The sequence below is a fragment of the Solanum verrucosum genome, unplaced genomic scaffold (genome assembly GCF_900185275.1).
Source record: "Solanum verrucosum unplaced genomic scaffold, falcon-dt-bn FXZP01000297.1, whole genome shotgun sequence".
Lineage (NCBI taxonomy): Eukaryota > Viridiplantae > Streptophyta > Magnoliopsida > Solanales > Solanaceae > Solanum > Solanum verrucosum.
In genome coordinates this window covers 311074-333916 of record NW_026020215.1, presented here as the reverse complement: position 1 = coordinate 333916, position 22843 = coordinate 311074, and the positions used below count along the sequence as shown (strand labels likewise).

The 22843-nt window shown below is 34.1% G+C and overlaps 1 protein-coding gene across 1 annotated transcript in view; it reads right to left on the bottom strand.

Moving 5' to 3' along the window:
- Positions 1–519: 519 nt before the first annotated feature.
- LOC125830633 (xanthotoxin 5-hydroxylase CYP82C4-like) overlaps positions 520–22843 on the bottom strand; it is a 226560-nt gene continuing 204236 nt past the window's right edge. The window contains exon 3 of the mRNA XM_049509807.1: positions 520–535. The gene's annotated coding sequence lies outside the window, so the exon portion shown is untranslated. The remainder of the gene's footprint in view (positions 536–22843) is intronic.

Genomic DNA, 22843 nt, shown 5'->3' with positions numbered 1-22843 from the left:
CAAACTCAAGATTTGGCAAGCTAAAAACTCACAAGCTAAAAAAGAAGAAAGCCATCTTCAAGAAAGAACTCAAGCACAAGAACACATATAACAAAGACCTAATTAATAGAAAGAGTGCTTTCTGTACCAGCTGTTGTTCTCGAGTATTTGTATTTGTACTTAACTTGTAGGATTTGTTTCACTCTTGTTAGAAACGCTTCAAAACTTTGTTTGAGTCTTGTAAGAACATAGTTAGGGGTAACTTTGTGTCTTACGGTCAAAAGTCTAATTAATCAGTGAGGGTTAGTATAGTGAGTAGTGTTATATCTTCTTGGGCTCGGTTGAGTAATAGGTGATATTACTTAGTGTGAAGATTAGCAGGTTAATCTCAAGTTGTAAACTGCGTTTTACTTTTGCTTGTGAAGAATAGTGAAGGCAGTTTGAAAAGTCCTGTGAGACAGGTCGTGGTTTTACTCCCTTGAGCAAGGAGGTTTTCACGTAAAACACTTATGCAAATCTTACTTCCAATTGTTTATTTTCTGCATATTTTTAGTTACTGTTTTTGCTGAGTCAAGGGACCTGGTCCTTGACTGATAGTGGACGCATACATTCCAACAAGTGGTATCCGAGCTTGACTTTTCTATCTGGTTAACACCAAGAAAAGAAAAGATCCTGAAGGAATGGATGCACCACTAAACAGGCAGAGAAGTCAGTCCCCTGCAAGGCCTCCTCTTTTTAAGGGTCAATTCTATAGACACTGGAGGATTCGAATGAGAGACTATCTCATAGCTAAGGACGTTGAGGTATGGGACGTCATACAGGAAGGTCCTTACGTGCCAACCATTGAGATTAAGGATGGAGAGATCACTAGAGTCTTTATTAAAACTCATCTACAATATACTGACTCCGACAAAAAAGTTGTCCAGAAAAATTATAAAGCCAAGAAATTGCTGATGTGCGGCATTGGAATGAACGAATACAATATGATCTCATCATACGAATCAACCAAAGAAATATGGGATATGCTGAGAGCTACCTATGATGACACTGAGGAAACAAGGAAATCTAAGCTAGATTTCTTTACTGCTTAGTTCGAAAGTTTCACCATGAAAGAAAGTGAATTTGTTCATGAAATGCGCACAAGATTCTCCATCGTTACAGACGAGTTCATGCTCCTTGAAAAACCAATGCCCATGTGCAAGAAAGTCTCCAAGATACTGGAAATTCTTCCCAGATCTTGGACAAATGACCTTGTGATCAACAATGAGACAAGAGAGCTTGAAGTAGTGACATTGTGTACACTATTTGAGCATCTTCAAGATCATGAGATGCACAGAAAAGGGAAGGGTCTAAGTCTCAAGAGTGAAGAAAAAGAGGGGGACCAGGTCCGTGACAAGCTAAGAAGAAAAGAGACCTTTTTTCCAGGCATGGCAGAATGGGAAAATTCCTCAAGTGATTCAGATGATTCTGAACACTCTAATGATGCCCTCATGGCAAAATCAGATGAGGAACATGATGATGAAAAGGTAACTCTATCATATTTCACACAAAACTTGAATACTTTGTCTACCAGTAAATTGAGAAAGCTAGTTGTTGTACTACTTGATTTGATAAGTGAGCTAACAACCGAGAATGATCTCGTGAACAATAGTCTAGACATCTCTCAAGATGGAAACATTGCTTTAGTTAACTAAATATCTGATATTGAATATCAAATGGTTGTTCTAGAAGCTCAAAATCTAGAACTGAAAGAAAAGATGAAAGGGGTAAGTAATACCGTTTCTAAAGGAAAGAACGAGGCAAGCAGCTTGCAGCTGGAGCTTGAAAATAAGTTGCATACTGTTGAAATGAAGATGGAATTGGCTTTAGAAAGCAATCTTGAGTTGGAGAGGGACCTGGTCCGTGTAAAAGAGGAACTTGAAAAATCCTTCAAATGGACCAATTCCTCTAAGATACTTACAAATCTACTTGGTCAAGGAAACAATAGTAAAAGAGGGCTGGGCTGCGAAAAGATCTTTCCCCAATACAATCCTCACATCAAATTTGTTTCTGATACTGATGATTTGTTGTGTGTGCATTGTGGTCGAGATGGAAGTCTTAAGAGAGATTGTCCTGTGTTGAAAAAGTATGGAGGAAGTTCGTTAAACTATTCCAAAAAGCGGAATAGACTGAAGAAGGGACCTGGTCCTTCTTATGGTCCTAAGTTGAAGAAAAGCAGTATGCCTCACTAAACAAAAGATTTTCTTATCACTCTGTTATCTGCTTATTGGGAACTCCGTATCAAATGGGTTCCCAAGGCTAACAATGATTTGATTTGCAAGTGAGAGGAAGTAGTAACAGTCAGTGTTGGTTCATGAATAGTGGATACTCAAAGCACATGACTAAGAAGGCTACAAAACTTCCTCTCTCTCAAGGAACTTAAAGGTGGAGGTGTCTCTTTTGGCAAATGGCAAGAAATGGTACGTTCTTGGTGTAGGTAGGACTTGAAAGTATGTGAAACACTCTTTTTAAATTGTGTACTATGTCAATGGTTGAAGTACAATCTTTTAAATGTTTCACAGATTTGTGATAAATGAAATAAAGTTAAGCTCTTATCAGATAAATGTGGTGTCACAAACTTGCTCTCTCGGGTGATGATCTGGACAGAAAAGAGATGCAAGAACATGTATATTGCGGATCTGAATACTGCTCGTGGTGACTGTCTAACTTGCCTTAGTGCTCAAGGTAAGAATGCTGAGGTATGACACGAGAGACGTGCTCATGTGAGTGTTTCTCTACTGCACAAACTTTTGTCAAAGGACTTGGTCCTCGGTCTGCTCAAAATGAAATTTGCAGATGACAAAGGTTGTTACGATGGTGTTGAAGAGAAGCAAATCAGACCATCATTCAGGTGGAATATGCAAGATTTTAATATTTCAAAGAACTTTCGGGCTGAAGTGGTGAACACTACATGTTTTGTGACCAAAAGGATGATATTGAGAAGTTTGATCTCAATATTGATGAAAGAATAGTTGCGGTATACTCTTTTGCCAGCAAGGCTTATCGGTTGTATAAAAAGGTGGTCATGTGATTTTTTGATGAGTCTGGAAGAGTTGAGAAGTTGCAAAAGAAAGAAGATTGTGAAATGGAAGGATTGCTTATGATTCAGAAAGACAGTTTTAATAGTGAGCTTGTTGAAGAACATCCTCTTCATGAATACAGTAATCTCAAAGAAGCTGATGCAGATGATGAACATGATAAGGTACCTGGTCCGTTAGACAGTGCTGAACAAATATGGTGCATTTCAAACTGATAATGTGAATTCTGAAAGTGAGAATGAAGAAGTTGATCAAGCTCAGTTTGAAAGAAGCAAAGTATGACACTCGGTTCCCCAACAAGCTGATAGGTTATCCAAATTCCTCCTCAACAATGGCTTCAAAAGAGGTAAAATTGACAAAACCTCTTTTGAAATCACAAGGAAAGAAATTGTTGATTATTCAAGTACATATTGATGATGTCATCTTTGAAGCAACCTTTGAGGTGTTGTGCGAAGAGTTTGCAACACTCATGAATAATGAGTTTTGAAGTGAGCAAAATGGAAGAATTAAATTTCTTCTTAGAGCTATAGATTCAGTAAACCTCTAAAGGTACCCTCGGTTGTCCAGAAAAGTACGTCAATGAGTTGCTCAAATAACTTAACGTACTTGAAGTCAAGACAATGATAAAGAGGGATAATGCCATCATGAAGTTTTGCAAAATAAAAGATCAAGTGGATGACATCTTCACCAAAGCCCTAAGAAAGCACCAGTTGTATACACTCATATGGACTTAGCTACAGGGAAGAAGATAGCACAGCGTTCAGGGAAATTGATGTCTGACCAAAGACAGGGACCTGTACTGGTTTAGAGAAGCATCTGAAAAAGTTCATGTTATGGATGCCTAGACAATTCATACTCTCATGGGCACTAACTTGATGCTGGATGCTGATGAACCTGGTTCAGAGACTCCATTCTTGTACAAAGGAATCACATTTGAGGGCTGCTAAGAGAATCCAAAGACACTTAAAGAAAACAAGGACATGGTTCTATTCTGTCCACCAAGAGCCTTTTTGATCTGGAGGAACATGTGATATTGATTATGCTAGGTATCGAGTTAATGGAAAGAGTACCTCAGGAGTGTATTATGTTATTGGTTGATCTCTCACTCATGGGGAACGAAAAGGCAAGATTCATTTGCTCTTTCAACAACTGAGGCAGAGAATGTAGCAAGTGCAGCTTGATGTGCTCAATCTTGTTGATCAAGCAGTATGTTGGAGCTCTTAGAAGACTTGGCTAAGATAATCAAACTGAAGTTGGCAATGCTGAAACCTTATTGAACGGAACATGCCTGAAGCAATCAATCCTCTCATGACTATGCAAAGGGAGCAGGTATCTTTGCTTTTCAGTTAGGTATGTTTTAGCAAATTCAGTTTCATACCTTTTGTAGGTATACACACATGGAGAAAGGGTAGAAGGAAAGGAGAAGTCAGGACAGCTCTAGGCAATCACATTCAAACTACAGAGAGGGACCTGGTTCATTCTCGAAGGTTAGCACTCTTAACGTTGCATTTTGAATTATGCATAAGAACTGTTGAAATTGCCACATGTCTGTCCTTCAGGTATCTGACCACTGCCCCATCTTTTGAATACCAATGACACCTTTCACATGATACACCCGTTTCATTTCCTTTATATTCCATATTTCTTTCCATCTCCCCAGAAAATTCAATTTTCCTTCCAAATATCAGAGTTTTTTGAAACTCTTTATTCTCCTCTCTCAAAAACACTTCAAATTGTTAAACTCTTTGTTCTTACTGGAGAATTTTATGATGAAGATGTTTTTAAGTATGAAGAGGGACCAGGTCCACCAATCAAAAGGAAGAAGTGGAAAATATGATTTTCAAATGGGAGAAGTTGATATTAAGAGAACTCAAAGTATTTTGAAAATGAGGGTGTCTGTTTAAATAATAATAATAATAATGAAAAAAAAATGTTTGAAATGAAATTTTCCTTTTTGGTTCCTCAATTATTAATCTATTCTTCTCAAAGGCCTGGAGTAAGTTTGATTTTACTAATCTTTCTGTTATGAGAAACTCAGGCTAGTGTTGGAAGCTATGACAGTTGCTTTTGTTAACAGGGATACTGAAACGGTTTACCTAAAGGCTTAGCTTCTGAAACAACACTATTAGAGGGACCAAGTTGAAAAAAAAACTGGCAGCCTTGAAGGTTCCACATGAAGCATGGGTAGCAAAGCATGCTGAACTTTAAGAAAGATTCTGAGAAAAAAAACATGCTAAGGGATATGATCTACTAATTCTATTCTTTCAATCTCTTGCTTCTAAGTCAACCCCTCTCTTCCTAAATTCTCATGTTAGTCCTCATTCCTCTTTTTCTATCGAAACTGAGTGGGCATTGTCTGGTTCTCATTCGTAATGATAGGTGCAATGCTTTGATTGTTGATCTTGTAATTATGAATTACAAATGCCTTGTTTCTACTGACTTGTCTCATTACTTTATGCATTTTTACTCATGTTCAGTGTTGCCGAAGTGGCCATGAATTTGCTTGAACTGCATTTCTGTCAACTTGGTTTACTGCTTTAACCTTTTTTTATGATGTCAAAAGGGGGAAAATTGTTAAGGTATGAGTTCAATAATGTTAGCTACTTGAATAGGACATGGTCATGCCGATAGGGGGAATAAATGTAGCACTTGAAGAGGACATGGTCATGCCGATAGGGGGAATAAATGCTAGCTACTTGAAGAGGACATGGTCATGCCGATAGGGGGAATTAATACTACTTGAACAAGACCTAGTCATGTTGCTGATAAGGGGAAGAAGTTGAACAAGTTTGTCATCATAAAAAAGGGGGGAAATGCTATTTTGATGTTTTGATGATTTGACAAACTTTCGGGATGATGAAACTCATGTTATCTGAAGAGTTCTTATTGATAATGGAACTGATGAATAAGTCTATTATCATCAAAAAAGGGGAAAATGTTATTTTGGAACTGATGCTAAGTTTTGATGATTTAACAAACTTAGAGATCTAACAGGGAACCAGATCCTTGTTATTGGGACTGATGACAGTGAAATGAATGAATAAACTCAGTGTGAGGAATATTTGTGTGTAATCATCAAAAGGGGGGGAAATGTTATATTCTAGGTGTTTTGATAATCCTCACAAATGCAGGGACCTGGTCCTTGGCAGAGTGCTCCCGTCTAGATTCAAATGAGGTACAACTGTAAAGTTGTCATGTTAGGTGGTAGGTGAAAAGCGCAGTGTACTACACTAACAGAAAGAGCGGATGAGATTATCTATTTCAGTGTCTTACAAATGTAGGGACCTGGTCCCTGGCTGAGTTCTCTCCTCCAGATCTATAATGGGGTACAACTGGAAAGTTGTCGTCTCAGAAGTTGGTGAGGTTGTTCGTGTACTACACCAATCAGAATCGACAAGGTTGATGTCCAACGGTCAATAACTCCTTATGGTTGACTTAATTAACATGACAAATAACAAATTAATTCATTCATTCAAAAGGAGAGAGAGCCAACACGTCTTCTCAAGAACTTACTAAGAAAATTCTGTAAGGTACCTGGTCCCTGCAAGATTGCGTACGTGAAAGGAAGACAGAACAGCTATAAAGCTGTCACTTCTGATGTGACATGTGCACGTCTTTACAGAGAAGTCAGGCTCTCAGCCAATGGGCGGTCCCAAGGAGTTTGTGTTCATTTTAATATAGTCTCTTCCATCAAAACACAAACTCAAGATTTGGCAAGCAAAAAACTCACAAGCTAATAAAGAAGAAAGTCATCTTCAAGGAAGAACTCAAGCACAAGAACATATACAACAAGGACCTGATCAACAAAAAGAGTGCTTTCTATACCAGTTGTTGTTCTTGATTATTTGTATTTGTACTTAACTTGTAGGATTCGTTTCACTCTTGTTAGAAATGCTTCAAAACTTTCTTGGAGTCTTGTAAGAACATAGTTAGGGGTAACTTTGTGTCTTAGGTAAAAAGTCTATATTAATCAGTGAGGGTTAGTATAGTGAGCAATGTTGTATCTACTTAGGCTCGGTTGAGTAATAGGTGATATTACTTAGTGTGGAGATTAGCAGGTTAATCTCAAATTGTAAACTACGTTTTACTTTTACTTGTGAAGATTAGTGAAAGCAGTTTGAAAAGTCCTGTGAGACAGGTCGAGGTTTTACTCCCTTGAGCAAGGAGGTTTCCACGTAAAACACTTGTGCAAATCTTACTTCCAGTTGTTTATTTTCTGCACATTTTTAGTTACTGTTCTTGCTGAGTGAAGGGACCTGATCCTTGACTGATAGTGGACACATACATTCCAACATGAGCTAACAAATGCTTCTCCTTTGAAGATTATGGATAAAGCCCTTGAGAAATTTATGATAGGCGTTGATGATGTGATACCTTATTTATTATTTTTGATTATTATCTATCATACTTATTGAACTTTTTTATATTATATTGTGTCTATAAAAAAATTATTCTTGATTATTTTTAATGTTATGCTTGATGATTAAGATATTTTTTTGATCAAAAATTAATATTTTTTGTTGAAATGAAGTTTTTATAACATTTTATTAATATGATGTTTGATTTCATATGCACATTCAGATATTGAAAACAAATAGTAATCATTCAGTGCTCAGATTTGGAGAGTGCATCTTAATATTCAGATGTGTATTCAGATCTAGACACCTAGCTCTTAATGCAAATCTTAATATTCAGACATGTATTCAGATTCAGAAGTCTTAATCTTAATGAAAACAAATGAGGCCTAATTCAGCTTTATAACTTCATAATTTTTTTTAGTTTTTCTTTTTTATTCATACAAGTATGTACTCATGCTCTTGCATTTCAATTTTTTTTAGGAACTCTTTCATATATTTATTTTTCTAACAAATAATGACTTCATTCAGTGTCTTCATAATAACCATTCTCTGAAAGTAAGTCATGTTTCCAAAATTTATCATGTAAAAGACTTTTACCATCTTCTTCTTGAATTCTTCAATTAGCATAATATTATTTTCTGTCACAAGTATTTCATCGATCGACATATAGAACAATAATAAAAATGTTAGAACCAAGTTTGTTGACATAAAAGATTAATTCACTTAAGCTTTAATCCAAGCCTTAGTCTAACACGTCATTATCCATTCGATTGTACCAAGCTGTAGCTAGAAACTTGCTTTAGTTCATATAAAGCTTTGTTATATTCTAGGTGTTTTAATGATCCTCACAAATGCAGGAACCCGGTCCTTGGCAGAATTCTCTCGTCCAGATTCAAATGTGGTACAACTGTAAAGTTGTCATGTCAGGTGGTAGGTGAAAAGTGCAGTGTACTGCACCAATAGGAAGAGCGGACGAGACGGTCTGTTTCAGTGACTCACAAATGTAGGGACCCGGTCCCTAGCAGAGCTCTCTAGTCCAGATTTATAATGGTGTACAACTATAAAGTTATCCTGTCAGTGGGTTGGTGAAGTCGTTAGTGTACTTCACCAATAGAAACGAGCGAGGTTGTTTCTCTAATGGACAATAATTCTTTTTAGTCGATATAATCAAAATGACAAACAACAAGAAGTTTCATTCATTCAAAAAAAAAAAAGAGTGTTAGCAAGTATTCACAATAACTCACAAAGAACATTGCAAGGGACCTGATCCCTGCAAGACTGCGCATGTTAAAGGATGACAAGACAACTGTTAGAAAATCTGCCACTTCTGATGTGGTAGGTGCACGTCTTTCTAAGAGAAGCAGGCTCTCAGCAAATGGGCGGTCTCAAGAAGTTTGTGTTCATTCAATATAATCTCTTAACAAAAAACACAAACTTAGATTTGGCAAACAAAATTCTTAAGCTTACAAAGAGAAGACCATCTTCAAGGAAGAACACTACTCAACTCAACAAAGAGACCTGATAGAGTGAAGAAGAGTCTTTGTTGTATGTTGAGCTTTGTGCCTTATGTGCTTACATTGTAAATCTACTCCTAAGTTATAAAGGATAGTAGATCATGCTTGTCTAAGTATTTAGTTTGAGTCGTATTAACTAGGGTTAGTTAGTCGAATCATCTATGTTTTGGTCAATCCTTGTTATATCATTGTTTAATGTTCTCTTGGGTAGAGTTGCCTAGGAGTGCCAACTAGAGTTAGTTGATGTGTGGTGCAGCAAAGTTGCTGCTCGTCTAATCTCATGTCTTGGAAATCAGAGTTGTTGGCTAGAGTTAGCCTTGTGGGGTTCTTAACGTGTAGATCAACTAGAGTTAGTTGGTTTAGTGGGCAATATGATTATTTCTCAGGCTCAGTAAGTAATAGGTGTATTACTTAGTGTTGAGATTAAGAGTTTAATCTCATTGGTGGTTGTAATATGTGTTTCACTTTTGCTTGAGAAGATTAGTGAAAACAATTGAAAATCATGTGTGACAGGTCGTGGTTTTACTCCCTTGAGCAAGGAGGTTTCCAAGTAAAATAATTGTGCCTGATTTACTTTATGCAACTTATTTTCTACACTTTTACTTCAGCTACTGTTCTTGCTGAGTCAAGGGACCTGGTCTGTTGACTGATAGTGGACGCATACATTCCAACAATTAGTATCAGCGCTTGGGCTCTCTATCTGGTTAACACCAAGAGGGATGTTCCTGTGAGAAATGGCGACACCACTGAACCTGCAAAGAAGTCAGTCCCCCAAAAGACCACCTCTGTTTGATGGTGAGTTCTATAGATGGTGGAAGATTCAAATGAGTGACTATCTCATGGCTGAGGACATTGAGGTATGAAACATTATTTGTGAATGTCGTGATGTGCCAATTATGGAGGTTAAAGATGGAGAGCTCACAAGAGTCATTCGCAAAACTCAACAACAATATATTGACTCTGACAAAAGATTAGTCGAGAAAAACCACAAAGCTAGGAAACTACTGATGTGTGGGATTAGTATAAATGAATACGATCTGATCTCATTTTGTGGGTCAGCCAAGGAAATTTGGGATCTATTGAGAACAATGCATGAGGGTACTGAGGAAACAAGGAAATCTTAGATAGATCTCTTTACTGCTCAGTTTGAAAGTTTCACCATAAAAAAAGGTGAATCTATCCATGAACTGCATACCACATTCTCTACCATCACCAATGATCTTATGTTCCTTGAAGAACATGTACCTGTGTGCAAGCAAGTCTCTATGATACTGGAAATTTTTCCCAGATCTTGGACAAATGAATTTGCGTTTGGCGAAGACACAAGGGATCTTGACGTGGTGACTTTGAATGCACTATTTGAACATCTCCAAGTTCATGAGATTCACAGAAAAAGGGAGGGTCTCATTCTTAAGGGAGAAGACAAGGGGACAAATTTGATTGATGAGGCTAATCAGAAGAAACAAAATCATGACAGTGATACAAGCTCTAATGACGTGTGTTACAAGTGTGACCAACTAGGTTAGTCCATTAGAGACTGTCATATGCACAAAGTTGACCACAGGGAATATGTGAAGACTGGAGAAGCTAAAGACAAAGAGGGGGAACAAGTCCGTACAAGTCAAGCAGAAGAGAAAATGTTTATCATAGGAAATTTCCGCAAGTGATTCAGATGATTCTGAACACTCTGATGATGCTTTCATGGCAAAGTCAAATGAGGAAGATGCTGATGAAAAGGCAGCTCTATCATACTTCAAGAAAAACTTGAATACAATTTCTACTAGTAAATTGAGAAAGCTAGTTGTTGTACTACTTGATTTGATAAGTGATCTAACGACTGAGAATGACCTCGTGAACAATAGCCTAGACATCTCTCAAGATGGAAAAATTGTTTTAGTTGCCCAAATATGTGATATTAAAAATCAAATGGTTGTTCTAGAAGCTGAAAATCTAGAACTAAAGGAAAAGATAAAAAGGGTGACTACTACAGTTTCTAAAGGAAAGAACGAGGCCAACAACTTGCAGCTAGAGCTTGAAAATAAGTTGCACACTGCTGAAATGAATATGAAATTATCTCTGGAGAAAAATTTTGCGCTGGAGAGGGACCTGGTCTATGTAAAAGAGGAACTGGAAAAATCCCTCAAATGGACGAATTCCTCTATGATTCTTACAAATCTAATTGGTCAAGGCAACAACAGTAGAAGAGGGATGGGTTGTGAGAAGATAGATCCCCCATACAATCCTCACAGCAAAATAATTTTTGATGTTGATAATTTGCTATATGTGCATTATGGTCGAGATGGACATCTTAAGAAAGATTGTCCTGTTTTGAAAAAATATGAAAGAAGTTCATCTAACTATTCCAAACAGAGGAAGAAACAGAAGAAGGGACCTGTTCTTGCTTCTGGTCCTAAGTTGAAGAAAATCAGTCTTCCTCACTGGACAAAGAATTCTCTTATCACTCATTTATCTGCTTATTGGGAACTCCGTCTCAAATGGGTTCCCAAGGCTAACTATAGTATTCAAGTGAGAGGACGTAGCAGCAGTCAGTGTTGGTTCATGAATAGCGGATGCTCAAAGCACATGACTGGGAAATTGAAAACTTCCTCTCTGTCAAGGCACTTCAAGGTGGAGGTGTCTCATTTGGCGATGGCAAGAAAGGGTATATTATTGGTGTAGGCATGTTTGGGAAGTCTATGGAACGCACCATTGATGATGTGTACTATGTCAATGGTTGAAGTACAATCTTTCAAGTGTTTCACAAATTTGTGATGAATGAAATGAAGTTAAGTTCTTATCAAAAAAATGTGTTGTCACAAACTTGCTCTCTCGGGTGATGATCTTAACAGAAAAGAGATGCAAGAACATGTATATTGCTGATCTGAATACTGCCTGTAGTGACAGTCTCACTTGCCTTAGTGCTCAAAGTGAGAATGTTGAGGTATGACATGAAAGACCTGCTCATGTAAGTGCTTCTCTACTGCACAAACTTGTGTCAAAGGACCCGGTCCGTGGTCTGCCTAAAATAAAATTTGCATGTGACAAGTTTGAAATACTTGTGTTACAGAAAAGAAGATCAGACCATCCTTCAGGTGGAGTAAGCAGGCTTTTAATCTTTTAAAGAACTTTCGGGCTGAAATGGTGAATAGTTTATGTTTTGTGACCAAAATGATGATATTGAGAGTTGTAATCCCAATGATGTTGAAAGAGTATTTGTGGGATATTCTTCTCCAGCAAGGCTTATTCGGTATATAAAAATGTGTGCATTAAAAAAAATGGTCATGTGATTTTTGATGAGTCTAGAAGAATTGAGAAGTAAGTTGCGAAACAAGGAAGATTCTAAGATGGAAGAGATGCTTCAGATTCAGAGAGATGGTCTAAACAGTGAGCTTGCTGAAGAATATCCTCTTCATGAATCCAACAACCCCAAGGAAGCTGATGCAAATGATGAACTTGATGAGGGACCTGGTCCGGTAGATAATAGTGAACAAAGATGATGCAATTCAAACTGATAATGTGAATTCTGAAGGTGAGAATGAAGATGATGATCAATCTCAGTTTGAAAGGAGCAAAGTATGACACTCGGTTCCCCAACCAGCTAGCAGGTTGTTCAAGTTCCTCTTCAACAATGGTTTCAAAGAGGTAAAATTGACAAAATCCTCTTTTTAAAATCACAAGGAAGGGAGTTGCTGATTATTCAAGTACATATTGATGATATCATCTTTGAAGAAACCTTTAAGGTGTTGTGTGAAGAGTTTGTTGCACTCATGAATAGTGAGTTTTGAAGTGAACATAATGGAAGAATTAAATTTCTTCTTGGAGTTGTAGATCAAGCAAACTTCCAAAGACACCCTTGTTTGTCAAGAAAGGTTTATCAAGGAGCTGCTCAAAAGTCTTAAAATACTTGAAGTCAAGACAATGTTAAAGGGCGGGGGGGGGGGGGGGGGAGGGGGGGTAATATCATCATAAAGCTTTGCAAAATGGAAAATCAAGTGGCTGACATCTTCACGAAAGCTCTAAGCAAGGACAAATTTGTCAAGAACATGGACCTAGTTCCAGCTTAGAGAAGCTGCTGAAGAAGTTTCATATCATGGATTCCAAGACAACTCATACTCCCACAAGAACTAACTTGAAGCTGGAAGACTCCATACTTGTACAAAATAATCACATTTGAAGGCTGCTAAGAAACTCTTGAGACATTTGAAGAAGACTGGGGACGCGGTCCTATTATGCCCATCAGGAGACTTTTTTATTTGGAGGAATTTGATGATGTTGATTATGCTGGATATGAAGTTGATAGAAAAAGTACCTCAAAATGGATCATTTTCTAGGCTGATCTCTCATTCACGGGGAACTAAAAGACAAGATTCAGTTGCTCTTTCAACAACTAAGGCAGAGTATGTAGAAGGTGCAGCTTGATGGGCTCAATCTTATGGATCAAGCAGCAGCTTGAAGCTCTTAGAAGACTTGGCCAAGATAATCAAACTGAAGTTTGGAATGCTGAAACATTTTTGAATGGATCATGCCTGAAGCAATCAACTCTCTCATGAATATGCAAAGGGAGCATGTATCATTGTTTTTCAGTTATATATGTTTTAGCCACTTTAGTCTCATACCTTTGTAGGTATACACACATGGCAAAAGGGTTGAAGGAAAAGGGAGGACAGATCTAGGCAATCACATTCAACCTACAGAGAGGGACTTGGGTCGTTCTCGAAGGTTAGCACTCTTAACATTGTATTTTGAGTTATGCATAAGAACCGTTGCAATTGCCACATGTTTGTCATCCACGTATCTAATCGCTGTCCCATCTTTTGAATGCCAAGATGACACTTCCTTTCACATGATTCACCCTTTCACTTCCTTTATACTTCATAGTTCTTTCCATCTCCCCAGAAAATTCAAAACCCCTTCCAGAAAAAAAACACGTCAAATGTGTAAACCCTTTGTTCCTACTGTAGAATTTCTTGATGAAGAAATTTTTGAGTATGAAGAGGGACCAGGTCCAGCAAGAAAAAAGAATAAGGTGGAAGAGATGATGTTCAAAAAGGAAAGGGTTGAGACTCTGAGAAATCAAAGTATTCTAAATGGAAGGGTGTTTTGACCTTGAAACAAAAAAAAATAGAAAAACGAAAAAAAAATTGAAATGGTTTCTCAATTATTGTTTTATTCATCTCGGAGGCCTTGAGTAAGTTTGATTTCATCAATCTTTTTATCATGAGAAACTCAGGCTTGTGTTGGAAGCTATGATAGTTGTTATTGCTAACATGGATATTGAAATGGTTTGCCTTAAGGCTCAGCTTCTGAAACAGCACAATCACAAGGACCAGGTTGAAAAAAAAAAAACTGGCAGCCCTGGATGTTCACCATGAAGGTTGGGCAGCGAAGAATGTGAACTAATTTTATTCTTTCAATCCCTTGCTCCATTCCCTCTCTTTCTAAACTCTCGTATCAGTCCTCCTCGTTTTCTATCGAAACTTAGTGGGCATTATCTGGTTCTCATTCATAATTATATGTGCAATGCTTTGATTGCTGATCTTTTATTTTTGAATGAAAAATGCCTTGTTTCTACTGACTTGTCTCATTACTTTATTCATTTTTACTCATGCTCAGTGTTGCCCAAGTGGCCATGAATTTGCTTGAACTGCATTTCTGTCAACTTGGTTTACTGCTTTAACCCTTTTTTATGATGTCAAAAGGGGGGAAATTGTTAAGGTATGAGATCAATGATGTTAGCTACTTGAAGAAGACATGGTTATGTCGATAAGAGGAATCAATGCTAACTACTTGAAGAGGGCATGGTCATGTCGATAGGGAGAAGAAGTTGAACAAATTTGTCATCATCAAAATGGGGGGAAATACTATTTTGTTACTGATGTGAAGTTTTGATGATTTGACAAACTTCAGGGATAATGAAAATAAGGGGACCAATCCAGTTACCTGAAGAGTCATGTTGATAGGGAAAACTGGTGAAAGGAGGAAGAAGGTAAATAAGTTTGTTATCATCAAAAAGGGGGAAAATGTTATTTTGGAGCTGATGTTAAGTTTTGATGATTTAACAAACTTAGAGATCTAACAAGGAACCAGAGGGGAAATGAATGAATAAACTCAATGTGAGGAATATTTGTGTGTCATCATCAAAAAGGGAGAAAATGTTATATTCTAGGTGTTTTGATGATCCTCACAAACACAGGGACCTGGTTCCTGGTAGAGTGCTCACGTTTAGATTCAAATGGGGTACAATTGTAAAGATGTCATGTCAGGTGGTAGATGAAAAGTGCAGTGTACTGCACCAATAGGAAGAGCGGACGAGACTGTCTATTTCAGTGGCTCACAAATGCAGGGACCTGGTCCCTGGCAGAGTTCTCTCGTCCAGATTTATAATGGTGTACAACTGTAAAGTTGTCCTGTCAGTGGTTTGATGAAGTTGTCAGCGTACTTCACCAATAGAAACGGACGAGGTTTTTTATCCAATGGACAATAATTCTTTTTGGTCGATATAATCAAAATGACAAACAACAAGAAGATTCATTTATTAAAAAAAAAAAGAGTTAGCAAGTCTTCTCAAGAACTCACAAAGAACATTGCAAGGGACCTGGTCCCTGCAAGACTGCATATGTGACAACTGTCAGAAAAGTTGTCACCTCTGATGTAGTAGGTGCACGTCTTTCTAAGAGAAGCGGGCTCTCAGCCAATGGGCGGTCTCAAGAAGTTTGTGTTCATTCAATATAATCTTTTAACAAAGAACACAAACTAAGATTTGGCAAACAAAATTCTTAAGCTTACAAAGAGAAGACCATCTTCAAGGAAGAACACTATTCAATTCAACAAAGGGACCTGATAGAGTGAAGAAGAGTCTTTGTTGTATTTTGAGCTTTGTGTCTTATGTGCTTACATTGTTAATCTACTCCTAAGTTATAAAGGATAGTAGATCATTTGCTTGTCTAAGTATTTAGTTTGAGTCGTATTAACTAGGGTTAGTTAGTCGAATCATTTAAGTTTTGGTCAAGCCTTGTTACATCATTGTTTGATGTTCTCTTGGGTATAGTTGCCTAGGAGTATCAACTAGAGTTAGTTGATGTGTGGTGCAGCAGAGTTGCTGCTCATTTAAGCTCCTGTCTTGGAGATTAGAGTTGGTGGCTAGAGTTAGCCTTATGGGTTCTTAAAGTCTAGATCAACTAGAGTTAGTTGGTTTAGTGGGCAATAATATTATTACTTAGGCTCAGTAAGTAATAGGTGTATTACTTAGTGTTGAGATTAAGAGTTTAATCTCATTGGTGGTTGTAATCTGTGTTTCACTTTTGCTTGAGAAGATTAGTGAAAACAGTTGAAAATCCTACATGACAGGTCGTGGTTTTATTCCCTTGAGCAAGGAGGTTTCCACGTAAAATCATTGTGCATGATTTACTTTGAACAATTTATTTTCCGCAGTTTTACTTTAGCTATACTGTTCTTGCTGAGTCAAGGGACCTGGTCTGTTGACTGATAGTGGACGCATACATTCCAACATTTTTTTTAACTTTCCCTAGGAGCTCCCAACCCTTTTGCTCTCTGGTAACTCGAACTCGCAACCTTCAAGTTGAAAGTGAGGGATGCTTACCTTCAGTTTGGAAGCTTGTTGGACGCATACATTCCAACAAGCTTCTTTAAACATGAACATTATCTTCATTTCACGGTACACTGAAACCTTTTCGCTTCTTGATGTGCCTTGAACTTATAGTGCACAAATTATATCTTTTATTTAAAATTTACACGTTCTTATACTTGTACTTTACTGTTGAAATGTTGTTTTGTAAGTTTTAGATGTTAAAGTGGCCAAAAGAAGAAAAAGGACATAAAATTACCAGAAATATTGTGATTTTAATATTGTGCGCGTCATGAGTTATGTCTTTAATTTTAACTGATTTTATCAGAAAAAAGAAAAAAGAAAAGGAAAGTAATTAATTTTGAAAATATATGTACAGAGGTGGACCCACATGTATAGGTGGGGTGTGTACCTGTTAACTTAAAAAAAATCATATATATATATATATATATATATATATATATATATATATATATATATATATATATATTGAGAAACTAATAGAAATAGGGAAGATAATAAAAAGTGCACCCTTAAAGGGCATAGAACTGCGCTTGGTTAGCCAGTAGAAGTGAGGGAATCCAGCCTTGCGACCTGGGGTTGTTGGGTTGATCCCGGACCACAACCCATTTTTTACTCTTTTTATTACAAAGTTAAGGGTATATTTATAACATTAAAATTGATAAATAGGGGGATTCGAACTCATGACCATCTTATTAATAACTTATCAAATACGACATTATTTGTTAATAGTCATTAAAAATTTCATTAATACTTAAATTAAGATAATATTAATTCACCCAAACCCTTCAAATCTTTGGTTCGCCTCTGTATGGTACATAACGTCACTCTCCATGCCATATGAAAAATAAAAAAAATTATATTGTCTATTTATTTTTTTACACAATTCAAAGAGAGTGAAACATCTCTCCATGCCACTTGATACTATAGGAGATTTTAGACAAATAATATTGAAGTTTATGAATAACTACAACATCCTTTAATATAGCCAGGTATTAAACTAACAGAACGTGAATAATTCAGGAAAGTTTGAGGTATTAACTCTATAAAGTATAATAATTAGTGTTATGCAAAACTTTTGTTATTTAGAAGAAAATTATCCACAATAATGCTCAGGTGCATATATTTCGCATATCTAGAAGACTAAATAAAAACTTGACACTACAAGAATAAGAAAATGCCTACATTTTAATAATAATAGTAAACAATATTTGATAATTAATGGCAAATTTCTCTGCTAATTAAAATCCAGTCAGCTTCAGTGTGCTACACTAAACAGTGGTCAAATGTTGGAAAATTGTGTTAGGTAAGATTAGAGTGACAGTTCAGTTGTTGCAATTTCACTTCCCAAAAGCCCTTCCTCTTTTTCATTTTCGCTATGTGAATTACTTTCTTATTTCGAGACCTCTGATTTTATTTTTTTAAAATAATCTATTTATTAACGAGATCGCTTTCATTATATAAAAATCGAAAAGAAAGAAAAACGAAAAAGTTGTAGGTGGTTCGCTGCTTCTAGAAAAAAAGTATATATTCTAACAATTATCTATATTATATTCTAACGTGGCAATGACTTCTAATTTATTTGAATATGCTCCACTGTTGTGTACACTAGCTTTCTTGATATATTTTAATGTGTATTTTGTTTACATTTTCCGTGTGTGCGCACACACAACTTGACCTTCAAATAAATGGATTTCATTGGTTGATAATCAACAATATGATCTCATCAACAATTATAAGTATTTCCTAGTACAGTTCAACAAGCCAACAAAATTGACTATTTCTACGAGTCAATGAAATAACGCAATTTGATTGAAATAATTAATATTTTGAATATTTGATACAACTTTCTACAATTCAAGTTTAGAATATTGCTGCAACTTTTATTAATTATGTGTTCAAAATTAAATACGATATGTCGCTATATCAAAAATAATTTTTAGTGATAATTAATTAACATAAATGGCTCATTACCGTTAAATATGTATTTTTAGTGGCAATTAACACTCTTTATATATATCCCTAAAGCCTTTAGCGACATTGGACCTAATGACACTTGACTAATGCCTGTAAAGATATTAGCACTCTTTATTAATGTATCTATTTATTGCCGCTAAAAGTTATTTTTGTTGTAGTGTGTTCTGAACAATGGAAAAGACCAAATATACCTCCAAACTTTTGAAAATAGCATATATATATATATATAGAAGAGTGGAGTGGTAGGACGATTAAGGGTAAAAATGTAATTTCATTCTAACAAAAATCTATTAAGAAAGAAAATAAGAAAAATAAACAATTCTAGAAATATCTTCTATATATGAAGTGGATGATGATTAAGGGTAAAAATGTAATTTCACGCTAACAAAAATCTTTCAAGAATGATAACAAGAAAACTAAATGCTTCAGAAACATCTTTAGTTATTAATTTAGGTTAGTTATTTTTTTTCTCTTCGATATATATATATATAAATTCCTACGTATTTTAGCTATCCATTTATTAAAGCTTTCTTTTTTTGTCATGACATTTTTAAATGTACTTTAATTTTAAAATTTATTTAAAAATATTTCTTTTATTTTTGTCTTGTTCTAAAACTACCAAGTGCCTTAGTATTAGACCATCACTTGTGAGGAAATAATCATCTTTAAAGATTTTTTTTCTTCTAAAATTTATCATTATCATTACTAATTATAATAATGTTTAAACATTATGTCGTTTGCATAACATTTGATCCTTCAACGTTATGCTCCTAACTATGATTTAGGAGCAATTTTTTTACCGTATAGATATAAATAATTCAGTTATTCTTTTGATGTGTCCCTATGATTTAGGAGCATTTTTGAAGGAAGAGTATAATGCAGTTAAGATTAATTACTATTAAAATTTAAATTTTAAGAACCGATTAAAAGTTAAAATAGTAGTAAAAATTAGATTTGTAGTACTTTTTCAAAAAAAAATTGATATTTGATATTTTTAGTTTTATTTTTAGAATTAAAATAATTTTAATAAAATCTTCTATATATATAGATAGATATAGAAGACATTAATTTATTAGAATTTGATGTTAAGATTTAGAAAATGTCATTTCTAATATCATTTTTAGGCATAGACTATGTTATTCTAAATTTTTTACGACATATAACATATAAAAAAAATTAAAAAACAAAATACCCCCATCACATTTTAATCACATATATATTGGTAGAGTCTAATACATCTAATAAAATATTAAAAAATTTAATATATTATATGTTATAACATAAAACAATTTAAAGGGAAATTAAAGAGAAAACAATATAAAATAAAGCAATCCTGGAGAATATTGTAAAAAATATAAGCTAAAAGAAGTTGTAGCAAAGTGAATATGTTTTTACCTACAATCTTAGCCAAAATAAAATAAAATGAATGGTTAAACAATTTTTTTAGAATTTCTACAGAAAGTGACAGCAATGCACCCATCAAATTCCTATTTTTTAAATGATTAATCATAAACTCATTTGCTTTCACATATACACTTTTTTTATTTCATAGATCAAATTAAATATTAAATAAATGCATAATAAATAAGAAAATATCATAACATTACAATCTTTAATAGCCCCAGTCCTCGAAATACTCTCTTTTATCCTCCTACTTATGCGATTATCTTGATGAAAAGTTAAACTATACAATAACATAATTTACTTTCCAGTGTTAACAATATGTATTAAAAAGGAACATGTTTATTATTCAATTACGAGAAATATATAAATTTAAGTTTTGTTTAATGCAAAAAGGAAAAAAAATGATATAATATTGCAGAATAAGGATCAATTTAGAATCAAAAAATGAAAAAGTCAATTTAGAACCAAAATATTATTACAACTTAGTAATTAGTTTATTGAAAATACATCAACACAAAATCTAAAACACTTACAGGATCTGAAATATTCATCGCATGTAAAATTTGTCTTCTATCAAACTACAAAATAAAAAAAAAATGCGGGTTAGAGATAGTTTTGATGAATAAAAATATCTGGAAAAAGAGAACATGTAATTATTATAGAATGAAGAAATCAAATATATAAATAGGTAAGTGATTGTCTTTATTATAGGAATTAAATAATAAGAAGTTACCTATTTGGGCAAAACCACTTCACTTTTTTTTTCAAACGTTTGCAGTTTTTTTTTTTTTATTTATTTCTTAGATTTTAAATTAATTTTGTTAATTAATATTGGTTGCAGTTTATTTTTTAAAAGAAAACTGCCATGTGCAGATTCTCACAATGATAAAAGTGGAAAAACAGGTGGGTTTTTTTTTCTTAAGCTCACGTTTCTTTTCTTTTTTCTTTTAAACTGCAAATTTTATTTTTTTTTCTAATTTTCTTTATAGATTATTTATTAGAAACAAATATTTAATAAATAAAAAATTATTTTTACCCCATTTCCCTATGAAACATCCAGTGTTTTCTTAATTTATTAAAGAAAGTACGAAAGAAAATTCATAACAAGACTACCCCATTCCCCCAAACAAAGGATTCACAGATTTATTACTTATTTTTGCAATATTTTTTATTCTTTTTTTGTTTAGAACGATTTAAAATTATTTATTGTTAAGTTGTAAAAAAAGTGCCTTTAAAATCATTTTAAAAATAAAATAGTAATTTATTATTTCATCATATTACATGTAATTAATTTTAATTATTTAAAGAAAAAAAGTCTAAAATATATCCGAACTTTGACCGAAATTGCTGTAACAATACCGAACTTTGAAAATGACCTTTTACCCCCCTGCACTATTAATAGTGTATTTTAAAGGTATATATGTGTCCACGTGGACATCCTAAATATTGCATTATTATAAATAGTAACGTGTCCACGTGGGCACATATATACCTTTAAAATACACTATTAAATAGTGCATGGGGTAAAAGGTCATCCATAAAGTTTGGTATCGTAACAACAATTTCGGCCAAAGTTAGAGTATTTTTCAGACATTTTCCCATTATTTAAAAAACCTGTTTTTTTGTGGTGGTGACACATATAAATATAGATATATAGATAATGATGATGATTATTATTATTATTATTATTATTATATTCTTAATTATCATTATTTTTTTTTTTTTTATTTTTATTATTATTATTATTATTATTATATTCTGTATACAGATTTTTCGATATCAATTTATAAATTAATATAATTTGAATTATGAAGAAGTAAATTCTTAATCAGTTTCCTTATTTAGGAATCCAATGCTTCTCTTTACGTAACTCAAAATTTAAAATTTAAAAGATACTACTCCTTCTTTCCCAATTTATGTGACTTACTTTCCTTTTTAGTCAATTTCAAAAAGAATGACATATTTCTATATTAAGTAACAATTTAACTATAAAATGTCTATTCTACCCTTAATGTAATGATTTACATGCACACAAATTTCTATCATTCATTTTGGACCACACGTTTTAAAAGTCTTCCTTTCATTCTTAAACTCTGTGTCGAGTCAAACTACCTCACATAAAATGGGACGGAAGGTGTAACATTTACTTACTCCCTCCGTTTCAAAAAGAATGGTTTGGTTTGACTTGGAACGGAGTTTAAGAAAAGAAAGAAGATTGTTTAATCTTGTGGTTCTAAATTAAAGTTATGTCAAATGTACCAAAATGTCCTTTAATCTTGTGGCCTTAAACATGTCATGTGGAAAGTTGAAGTTAAAGTGTTATCAAAAAAGGAAAGAGATCATTTTTTTTAAACAGACTAAAAAGGAAACTAGATCATTCTTTTTGAAACAGGCGGATTACATAAATTTAAAACTAATCCCACTATCTTAAAATAATCAACTACAATTACATATGCCTTTTTATTTCCGAAAAATATATAATTTTGTAATTTTTTTTTGTGGTGCTAACACGTAAGCTCTATCACCTCTCCTAATATATATATATTCATTACTTTATTTTATTATTACTTCAATTTAATTCTTAATGTTTTTTTATTCATTATGCTTATAAAAAATGACTACTTTAATATAAAAAATTTATTATTTAAAAATATAATTAATTATTTTCACCTTTATTTTGGCTCGAATTGATATACCTGAAAAGAAATAAGTGTGATAAAATGATATATATATATATATATATATTAGATTAAAATTAAGAAAAATAAATAATTTTAGAAACATCGTTCTATCTATGAAGTGGAAGATGATCAAAGGTAAATATAATTTCACGCTGACAAATATCTACCAAGAATGATAACAAGAAAACTAAATGGTTCTAGAAATATCTTTAGTTATTGTTATTACTATTAACTCATTTTGTTTTTA